Source organism: Chamaea fasciata, unplaced genomic scaffold, assembly GCF_029207755.1.
Source record: "Chamaea fasciata isolate MVZ Bird 193981 ecotype frontalis unplaced genomic scaffold, bChaFas1.0.hap1 SCAF_13, whole genome shotgun sequence".
Lineage (NCBI taxonomy): Eukaryota > Metazoa > Chordata > Aves > Passeriformes > Sylviidae > Chamaea > Chamaea fasciata.
In genome coordinates this window covers 11990518-12002164 of record NW_027094098.1, presented here as the reverse complement: position 1 = coordinate 12002164, position 11647 = coordinate 11990518, and positions in this window count along the sequence as shown.

Here is an 11647-nt window from a genome sequence, read left to right as displayed (position 1 = left end):
CCAGACATGTATGGCTCTGTCACTGTTGCTACAGCTCCTGTTTTCACATCTTCTGTTGTCACCTTTGTAGATTGAATGTTATTAACCATTTCCCACACTTGGCATTTGCCTGTTTGTCATGTATCTTCACTAGACGCTTGTCAAATAACAACTGCCCTTCCCTTCACCTCCGAGGTTTACCTTATATCCACAACGTATCCCTCACCCCATCTTGCTTATCTCCCCTGGGGGGGCACCTTGAGCCTCCTTCCAGACTCAGTCTCTCCTCTTGCAGCACCTGATCTCTCGCTGAGACAGAAGCCACAGCACCTTTGCTCTTTGGCCATGTTTTTTGGTGTCCACCAGAAGCCATTGACACATTTCACTGTTCTCAGTGTTTGTGTCCTGCTCTTTGGTGTTCACAGATCCATTCCGGGCACACAAGTGCTGTACACAAACACTGGGCAGTACCACGATGAAGGGCTCATTTTACAGGTCAGCATGGTGTGTTAAGTAATTACAAGTGCTGAAATTGCAGTATTAAATGTAAATTGCAACAATAAAAATGAGCTTTATCCACCAAATCCCCAAATTTTTATATTTCCCTCTGAAAACCCTTTTATCGGCTTCATTACAGCTGTTAGCACTTATTTTAATTAAACCCATAACGCAGCATGAGGATCAGTTAACCAGTTTTCAGAGAAAATCAGCAAGCAGTTCCTATATTATTTTAGTGTCATTCTTCACATGCTGTGCTTTGGTGTACATTATGAAAATGTTGGTAGAGGATTCTGTATCTCAGGGAAGGATAATGGAAATGTGAAACTTCTCACTTCTGGGTTGGTTTTCCAATTCAGTTTAGGTTCTTAAGTTTTTGAAGTATTTGATGTTTGAAGCTTGGCTTCTTCATTCAAGGAAACAGGTGGTCTTATCATCCAAGACAGAGGATTATAAGGCCACCTCACCATGTCCAGATCCCTCTTTGTCAGTCCCAGCAAAAAATGATTGGTTTGTAGAGCTGAAAAATGCTTGCTGCCTTCAACTATGACTTAAATCACATCTGCATAGGAAACTAATTGAATGGGTGTTCCGTGTAAAGTGCTGTTCCTGAGGGTGTTTTTGACTTTAATTCCCAAGGCTATCAGCCCAGAAGAGTTGCATTAGAAAAAGAGGAAAAGAAGAATCTGGTTTTGGGGAATGCAGCAGCACTGCCTTTTGTTGCAGTTGCTTTGAAGTGTCTCTCCATTGACATCTAGTGTCCGTAGAGGAAGATCTTTAGATTCCTTGAAGCCGTGCTGGCAATATTTATCTATAAATTTTTAAAGATTTTTTTCCTTGTGTAGTTATTAAGAGCTCTTATTGATTATACCAGGTCAGCCAGTAGGTGAGACTGATGGTGCAAACACAGCAATCTCCCTGCTCCTAACAGTGACATCAGAGACATCCATGTATGTCTATGTTCTGAATGGCTCCAGGAACCCTTTTCAGTGCTTTGCAGTGCAAAAATATTATCCCTTACAAATTTTTTCTGTAAATACCTGTAAAATATTTTAAATCGGTATCTCTTTCCTCAGAACATGTAAGCAATTGTGAACCAATGAATATTCAATACAGATCTTACGAAGTATTGTTTTTTGTTGTCAGGCATTATTCTAATTATATTTAATTAAAGAATTAAATATAATTAGAATTAATGATAGGAATCTCTTTTTTACACTCTGTTTTATCACTGAAAGATACTTAATGAAGAATTATCTTTATTCTTCAAATAATGGTGAGAGTTATTTTCATATTTATTTTCATATTTATTTATTTATGCTGTAGAAATCCCAAGTTTTCCCAAAAGGATTTGTTGTTCTGCTTTTGCAAAATCTTGAACAATGGCGGTGAGCAATGAATCATGTCATTGCTGTACACTTTGCTCTGTGAGCAGCTCTTCCTTTGCAGTACTTCCTCCTGCTCCTTCAGTCAGCCTCAAGTGCTTCTGCTGGGGTGTGCACACAGGGCCTGTGCCAGAGTCACTTGCTTGGTCCCAGACTGATGTGAAGTCCTTCCCTACTCTGAAAACACCCTGGACATTCATACTTGGATCATTTCCATTGTTATGTGTTCACAAAGGCAGTTATTCCAAATAAATTGTTATGAAAGCTTAACAAGATACGTTGTCCTAATATTTGTGTTGCAGCTTCAGGAAAAACCAGCTGGTTCAAGCATGCACACCAGACACGGCTTCTGCCCATGATGGACTCCATCATTTCTTGGCAGTGTTTTATGATTCATCCCTTTCCAGTCTTTCCTCAATATCTCATAATTGGGTGAGCTCTCTTTTGAATTGGTGATACCTGACATAGCAGGGTCCTGTCCTTGCCAGCTGGTGGAAGCTACTAGTGTGAAAATAATAGCTCTTTGCCTTGGAACAGCAGGAAACCTGCTGAAAAAGGGCCTTGAACTTCTCCTGTGAAGGTCAGAGGAGAGTGAATCAGTATTTTCCACCATTTCCTGAAAAGGAGCAGTCATCAGTTTCTATGGACAGTCACATATTTTCCCTCTTTATCCCTTCAGTGTTCTGTTATTTAAAAATGCTCATTACATTAACTGTCAGAGAGTCTGTGTTGAAAGAACCTGCTGAATCAATGCATCCAGAATAAGAATGACAGCATCATTAAGATGTATCCTGCTTAGATTATTCAAAATTTAACTATAAAGCAAAACATGTGATCATGAGTAATAAAAGAATGTGACATAAATTATTTCATTCAGAGCAGTGCATTAATGCAGGCACCGGCAAAGCTGCTGCAACAGCAGCCGGAGCCTTTCATTGTAACTGCTTATGATTAGGGTTACAAATAGGTGTTTATGTCTGGTTTTGCCGTGATCCTTTGGCCACCCCAACTTTTCATCCCCGATAGGACTCAGTGCTTCCAGCAGCCCCAGATTTTTCCCTCCATGGCGTCAATGGAAGGAGGCAGGAGCCAAGAGCATCGTGTTGCTATGGCAACACATCCCACTTCCCTGGGGACCGTGTTGCCTCGGCGACATCGGGCGGGCAATGCCGGCGGATCAAATCGACTCAGAGCAGCTGCCCCCTGGAAAGCAGGACAGCTCTGGCCCCGGCAACATGGGAGGTTCATGGGCTGGTGCATGTAGGACCCTGCACTCACAGCAAGGTCTGGGCCAGGGGAGGGTGACTCAGGTGTGTGGTCCTTCAGGTACTGAGACGAGGCTACAGCCAAAAGGAGCTTCCCATTACCATCTAGTGTGTTAAAATAAGATGGATGGCAGGAAAGCCAATGTCAGAGGGAGGAGTTTTGCTGAAGGGAGCAAATGTTGGGGCCACTGGCCTTGGTTCCAATGATCAAGACCTGCAAACATAACACAACATCAGAAGTCATTGCCTCTTGTTGCACAATCCTTTTGTGAATGGAGGTGAACTTGTACATTGATTTTAGGGTAGTCCAGTGCTGCTTTTCACTGTGTCACCTCCTCTGTACCCAGCACAATGTAGGCAGCGGATTAAAGACCAATTTACATAGGCAAATGCCTGTGTTAATGCTGTGAGCACAGAGCCTCTCTCTTGTGTGCCTGCAGGCACTCCAGCGACCAGCCCCAACCCACAGGAAAGCAGTGACAGGATCCCAAGAGCCCCCAGACCCTTTGTCACAAGAGTGGTTTTGGATATCTGCACCAAACCTTCTGTGGACTTCACTGGAGCCCTCTGTGTAACTGCCAGTAAGAACAGGGGGTTCAAAGCTCAATGCATGGACACCACTTATGGACATCAGTTATCAACAGCACTTGGAGAGCTATTTGAGAAGCAGGAAGATGATAAAGGACAGACAAATTTGCACAAGACAGGTGAATTCCTTGTAATTTGTCTGTTCCTGTAGGAATCTCTTCTCCCTTCACTGTTGCATTAAGAAGCCTCTTGCTTACTGTAATTAGCACTTGAATAAACACCATCTCTGGAACACAAGCCTCTGTTGTCATGATTTTGCAAGTTAGCAGTTGTTTGCTTTTTTTAAAAACCTTACACTAATTATTGCAGAAGAGCAGAGCCTGCACCAGGGAGTCTGGTGTTACTTTTTGCCTCTGGAAATATTACCATATGCTGCAGAACTGTGTCTCAATGGTGATAACATACCTGGCTTTAAGTAGATATTGCCTGTACTTGCAGCTATACCCCACAAAATGCTCTATCCTTGTATTTCTGACATTAGCCTCACTCTCTCTGAGCCATTCTGTGTGCATTTTCCACACAACATTAGCTGTCTTTCTTCTCACAATGAGAGCTATAGTTAATTGTGTTTACAAAGGATTCCTGAGCTGTGGGAAATGTTTCTCAGAATGTGCGGTTTTGCATCATTTAGCCTTGAAAGGATGCTGCTTCCCCTGACCTCTTGTTGGTTTTTTCTCAATGACTCTGGTAATTGCATCAGTAGCCTTGGGAGCCACATTTTCCTTTCACATCTAGGAAAGATCCAACCTTTCCTTACCCTTTCTCAGCGGAATCCAGTCCCTCCTGTTTTCTGTGGCTCAACTACACCAGCTCTTTTTCTGGCTTCTTGTTTCACCCCTGTCCCAAATAAACTCTGCCACTTTCCTGGGTCATCATTTCCACCACTATCCTTTTCTATGAAATTCTCAGTCTTTCTTCTCTCCTGCATCAAACATATTTTTTGTCTTCTCCATCAACATCCTTTACAACCCATCTTCAGTCAGGGCTGTCAGCATTTGTTCTGACAGCATTGTCGCCAAAATTCTGACAGCATTTTGACACCATATCAAACAGATGTGACAGTGTTTTTTCCACACCTCCCCACCACAGCTGGACAGAGCTTTCCAGAAACATCTGCAAAGAGGTTTTGGGGCACAAAGACCAGCATGGTACGACATGCTCCCTCCTGTTGAGGAGAGTCATCTGCCATGTGTCACTTATACTTAAAATCAAACTGCCTTGAGAAAGGCTTTTTTTTTTTTTTTTACTTCAGCACACTGAGAAAGTGAAAAATGACAGCCAGGAGTGCACCCCAAACCCACAGGGGTTTCAGACTGTGATGTCACCTCAAAGCCACTCGGTCACCACACTGATGTTCCATGTTATCTGCAGTTGTGTGGAGGGGTTTCCTTTCAAAGGCACGTAAGCAATGTCAGGTCCTTGAGGTTAACCTGCAGTCAGCCAGAAGCTGTAGACAACACACAGAGAAAAAAAAACCTGTTTCCTCTTTCTCTTCACACCTCTTCAAAGGGGACTGGTTTTTCTGAGTCACAGCTAACCCAAACCTGTTGGAAAAAATTCCGTCTAGATTTATACTACAGCTCAGAGGAACATGAAAGACCATTTAGTGTTCAAAGTATTATTTTTAATTATTAATCAAGCCCCCTGTCTGGCTGAGCTCTGTCAGGCCCTTCTTTGGATTTTGTAGAGTTTATTTCTCTTGTCATCCTGAGCAGACTTTGACGTGCAGAACACAAGCTTGTTGATGAAATGAGAAGATTGCTGGCAAAGTTTGGCTCTGTCTCTGCATTTGCAGTAGGATCTCAGTGCAGGGGATATGCAGTGCAGTAGTTGTTTTGTTCATATTTAATCATACAAGAAAGAAGAGTGTAATTAAGACCTGTCTCCCTCAATCTCCTCCCTGTCTCAGAATATTTCAACCCTTTGAGATAAAGGAAATGGAGCTTTTTCTGACAGAAAAGTGCAGCCTAGAGCATATCAGGAATGATTCTACCCCCATCAGTTTGCAGCTTCCATTTGACAACGTTTTCCCTCTGAGTAGTTTCCTATATGAAGGAACACAGCCGTTAGAAACAGCACTGCAAGTACCAAAATCTGATCAAAGCTGGAAGAAGAGTGTTTGCTGTTGGTTTTCTTTGCACCTTTGACAGCCGAGCTTGCTTCACTGTCCCCCTCAATAGCTGACTGATTTCTCTTTATCTGAAAACACCCTTAGGCAGTTACTAGATTTCAGGATGCAGGATCAAAAGGGGCCTTGGCTCAGAAATAGACTTTTTTTTTCTATTTAGCTATTTTAGCTGTTTATTGTCTGCTTAGCTTTGTATCTCAAGGTAAATTCACTTCATTTGTGCTCCAAACCTACCAACCGCTTAAAAGCCCAGCACAGGGTTATGAAAGATTTGCTGCCAAAGAATCCTGAAAATTAGAAATGTCTCATTGAAAAGGGTGTTTCAAGCTTGCAATTTTGGTTGGCCTTGGGCTGAAATGAAACTATATCAGCAAAGACAAGAAATGACTGGAAAGGCAGAGAAGGATGAGTCAACCCATGGGACCCCAGGCCAAGGCAGCAGGGGGAGATGGTCTAGGATCCTGATGGGGCAGGATGGTGTTCAACCAGACCAAGGAGAAACATCCCAAGGCTGAGTGAACCCTGCCAGAGAGCTACAGAAAAATACTCAGTGAGAAGACTGTTGATTGATGAAATTGCCTGAAATGGGGAAGGAGAGAGGAGGCTCTAATATGTGAACACTTTAATTGCAAAGTTGTTTATTCTGAGCTTTCCTACAAGCTGACAGGGTAAGTGTTATTGCTGCTTCCCAGGCTATGTAACAGGCACAGAGACTGAGAGAAGTTTTCCACTTAGTGGCAGGGTTATTAAATTATAAAAAAGGTAAGAGTTTATCATAGAAGCAATAAGCTGCTATTCTCTCAAGACTTTGCTGCTGAACTTAAGAAGACATACTGTGCAAACCAAAGTAGTGTTCAAAAGGCAGAAATCTGCTACAGAAAAGAATGCTGATTTACATCTTGTTTCAATTTGCAAAACTGTTTTTACCTACAGAGAGGCTTTAAACAAGGGGGAAATATATTCCAGTTGCTTGGGATCAAAATCCAAGTCTCAGACACACAAAGGCTAGTCCAGAGGGAGAAGCTGCTGAAAAAAGCCATGGCAAATGAGGGACTCAATGGGCATGCAAAGTGAAGGGGAAAAAAGGACAAAACAATAGAAAATGTTCTTGCAGTAGCAAAAGCGCAGCAAAAACAGGAGATTTGACTATGTGGGGAATAAACAAAAGGTTACATGGAAAGATTTCTTGGGAGTTAGTGAGTGTGAAGGTTGCACGGTGTCAGTCCTGGTGCTTAGAAGGAAAGCTGCAAGAAGGTTGGTTTAACTAGGAAGAGGCTATTCCATGGCAGAGAAATACAGACATGATGAGTCCAGGAAAGATGAGTTAAATAAAATGGAAAAGATAAAATGAAAGTAGGGGCCAGTGCTGGGTGCCCACGGTGGGAGTGTATCCTGCTGCAGCCAAGCACAAGCAGAAAACATGGCCATGATTGGGGCCTGGCTGGGGACAGGGGGGCCACAGCCCAGCACAGCAGGGATGACAGGGAGCTGGTCCAGGCTCTGTTCCTCTGCATCCTGCCACTGCCACGGTCCTCCTTGTCTGCTCAGACCTCCTTGGACCCCACCACAGGGATGGGGCAGCCCCTTCCCTCACAGGGTTTTCTCTATCCAAAGCAGCACATCTCAAGCTTTAAAAAAACCCCAAATAAATATTAGTTACCTTTAAACTGAGATATTTGAATATTAAAAAAAAAAAAAATAAAAGGGAAAAATGACAAAATTGAAAACCTGTCACCCTACCTCAGGAAAGGAGGTCTGCTCCAGCTGCTGTTTTCTGCAGCTTGAGCAAAGGAAAGACTTGCACTGCACTAGTGGTCTTCAGACTGAAGTTGTGTGTAAGAACAGGAAGTGATGGTATCTCATGTTAAAGGACACAGTTGCTTGCCCAGTTATCCCTATCACAGGATTCAGATTCTGCTCACAGTGAAAGCAAATAGTTTAAAATACACTTTAAACTAGGCCAGTACTTTGGAAAAGGTCAAATTCTTTTTGGAATTCTGAGCAGTATATTTTTTTACAGGAAAAGACCCAATAAAGAAGGAAAAATAGAGGAGGCAGCAGGCACTCACTGTATCAGCAATTCAGGCTCCCAGACTGCTTAGACAAACTGCCCTCAGGGAAATAAGATTATACTTTACCTCTGACATATATAGAATAACATATTTCTCATTCATCTCTAAATTCATATTCAAACCGATTAGGCAAGAGCTACTGGAACAGGAGGAAAGTCATGATCAAACCTTAGAAGCAGTATTTGTTTGCCAGATGAAGTCTCAGGGAACATTTTTGTGGAAATGAACACTGCAGTCACTGGAAGAAGTTAGAGAAATTAAGGATGACTGCTCCATGCTTTCAGTAAATGGAAACCTACTTATTCATGTATTTTTATGAAGACAAATTGCTTAAGCAATATTTCAGGCAAAGAAGATCCTTATTCTTTTGAAAAAAAAATTAAGAGTAATCAAGAATAAGTAAAAAATTAAATAGTAAATAAATTCTTAAAATCAGAAAAAAATTAAAAGTATACTTAGAATTAATTTAATTTGAACTTTGTGGCATATGACAAGAAAATCTGGTCTCATATGAAAATGGAAATCAAATGGTAATGTCAGCATTGAAGAGCACCAGTGTTTTCAGTAAGACAGTTGCATATTGTAGCAAAATGTGTACTGGTGTTGATTACTTTAAAAAGTTTATATTTGAGATATTTTGACATAAACAAAAGAGTTGTAACAGTTTCTCAACTGTTACATTAGTTAAATGTACAAAAAAAACCAAAGGAAAATAAGAAAAAAACAAATTTAGAATGTCGTAAGAACACAAGAAGTTATGCATTATGCCTTCCCAGCTGGATTCTACCAAGCATTTTAAATTTTGAGGGGCACTTGAGTTGGCATCCTGTGTGCAACAAGCTTACATGTGAAAATGAGCCTTTTCCCCCAAAAATATGTCACCTCCTTATTCACTTGTAGGCCTTTATGGAGTCATAGAAAATGCTGTGTCCTGCCAGAGCCAAATATCACTGCTGAATCCCACAGGGGTCACCTCTCCCCTGCAGGAGCTGCAGTCTGTGATCTGGGTTTGCCCACACCGAGCCCAGGCTGCCTGTGCAGAGCTGGGGCAGGGCCCAGGTCATACCCACAGAGGAAGGACCTGCAGCCACATCATCAAGAGATGTTTCTGACATTTGACACAGAAAAGGCTCTGAAGGGCTGGGGCAGAGCCTGTGGGCAGAGTCCCCCCCAGGGGATTTCCTCCTCATCCTCTCCATCATTAAATGATGCAGACAAAGTGGGTCACTGGTTGACACGACTTCAGCCAAATGTTTAGTGGATCTAAGGGTTTATGAATCTCAGAGTCATTATTCATGTCCCTTTAAAATCATCTATGTACAAAACAAAGCTGAATTTCCTGTTTTCATCACCAGATCACCCAGGTGGGGTTGGCACTGCAGTTCACCCTCACATTCCTGAATGCATGGATACCTGTGACTTTGGAAAGATCTTTCCCTTGGAAGCTAAATTGTAGGAAATTTCATAAGCGACACACAATTGCCAAAGATCTTATTTGGGAAAATACTTGTGGGCAAATATTTAACAGTTTTCAAGGCTCCTAACAGTCATGTTTCAGGGAGTGTAAAACAGCCATGTGACTAATGTGATCAGCAGCTCTGTCAGCAAGTAAAACTAGACATGAGAATCAAGATGAGACTCTTCCATGGACACCTCACTTCAACATCTTACTATTATTCTGAGCAAAGCTTTAGTAGGTGAGTTGAAGTGTGAATAAAAGGGACACAAAGCAAGAAGGAAAAACCCTAAATGCAGCAGGCTGGATGCTGTCAGTTTTGCCATCACCAGCAACAGTCAGGATGGAGAAAGGCTGGGCAGTCTTTTGTTCAGAAAAACAGTGCTTGTTTATTGATGGTGTAAATGTTGCTAAGCAATATGGATTAAATTAAACCCCTTATCCTTTCCCAATGTGTACACCACCTTCAGCAAAGAATGTTCTGTGAATAAAGTAAAAGTTGGGGGGTTATTCCAGATCAGTCAAATTTAATTATAGAGGAACCTATAGAAGACAGATTATCAGCTAGCTACTCAATAAGGAAACTTTTAAGCATATGTAGAAATCAATACCCATTTTGTAAACCAGATGTGCCAGTGCGAGAGGAAACTAATAGAGAATAGAATAGAAAATATCAATATGGCTGATAGAAACTATTATATTTTTATTTTGAAATGGTATGTAGAAGAAATACAAGATAGGGGGAAAGGTAATGTATAAGGTTAGGCTGAAGAAGACATCAGCTCAGAAAAGAACTCAAAGGAGAAAGGCCCAGAAAGTTAAAAACTATTGTTGCAGGAAAGATGAAGGGGAAGAATTTGTTATTATTTCTCACAAGACAAGATTTAAGCGACGTCAAGGAAACCATTCAGCCAATCTGAAACAATGCAGCACATTATTAAACAGGCCACTCACTGCCATCAGATATTGGAGAGACCAAACCCAGAAAGGTGTCTGGAAGGTAATTGTAGCTAAAACCAAGCCAAGAGCTCTGGGTGTGGATCTAGGCTCCAGCCCAGTAAATCCCAGTTGGTGGCTGTGGATGGCAGAGCTGGTGGCAGCACACTGGGGAGGCACAGCCGGGTTCTCTGTGCCCCCTGCTCTTCTCACTGCAGGCAGAGCTTTGGGCTGAGAGACCCTCGGTCTGAGGCCCAAATCCCATTCCTAATGACACAGCCTGCTTTTATCTTTTCCAGAAAGAGTGCCCTTAGCTGTATTAAATTCTGTTTGCTGAGGGAGCGAGGCGGAGGAGCCGTGCCTCACAACCCAGTTCCCTTCGGGACAGGACTCTACAGACATTCTCACCCTCCCCTGTGCCCGGAGGAGCATGGAATGAAGCAGAGGGAGAGAGGAGAGGTCAGCACAGACCTGTCCTCGGGAAAGGCTGCTTTCCTGGGAAAGGCTGCTTTCCTGGGAAGGTCTGCTCTCCCAAAGTAGCAGGCAGCTCTGGCATCTCTGGACATGCCCACACTGGAAAGCAGGACAGCTGCGATCTGCTTTTTGCGAGCATTAATGAGAGAAATGCCAAGAACAGTCTGTGCTTTGGGGGCAAAGGCTGTGCGGGTGCTTCATCCTCCGAGCTGGACCCATAGGGAAGAAAAGGGGGAAAGCCCCAACAGTTTGTCATCAGCACCCAAGAGATTCATCCACATCACGAGGAATTGCCCATGTCGGGAGAGACAGACATTTCACAGCAGTGCCATGTCACCGTGCCTCATCCATTATCCCTGGCAGGCACAGAAGCACCCTCGGGTGCCTTCCCAGCCCAGGGAACCTGAATTTCGTTGTCCGATGGAGTTTTGCTGCACGGAGCAGGGTGCGGGGTCTGGGACAGCCCAGCTTCTTCCACCTGCAGCGGGTGGGCGGCGGGCAAGGACAGGGATCGGGAGGAGGACCCAGGACACACACTCCCCATCTCGGCAGCGGCAAATGCCGGCCCGTTTCCTTGGATGCTGGCGGAGCAGGAGCAGACCCTGCTCCGGCCTCCTGCCCACCGCAGCTTCAGGCTCCTTCCAGGAGCGGCTCTGCGGCAGGAGCCGGGGCTCGCCCCCCCGCAGAAGCCGGCCGTGCCTCGTCGGCTCCGATGGGAGATGGCCCGTGGGGCTGCGAGAACAGCGAGTTCCCTCCGCCGAGTGATCTCCTGCCATCGACTGCCAGATCCTGAACTTTGGCTCCGGCCAGGAGGCAGTAAACGAAGCAGATAATTGCCTGGCAGTGAGTGATAGGGAGTCAAGGGT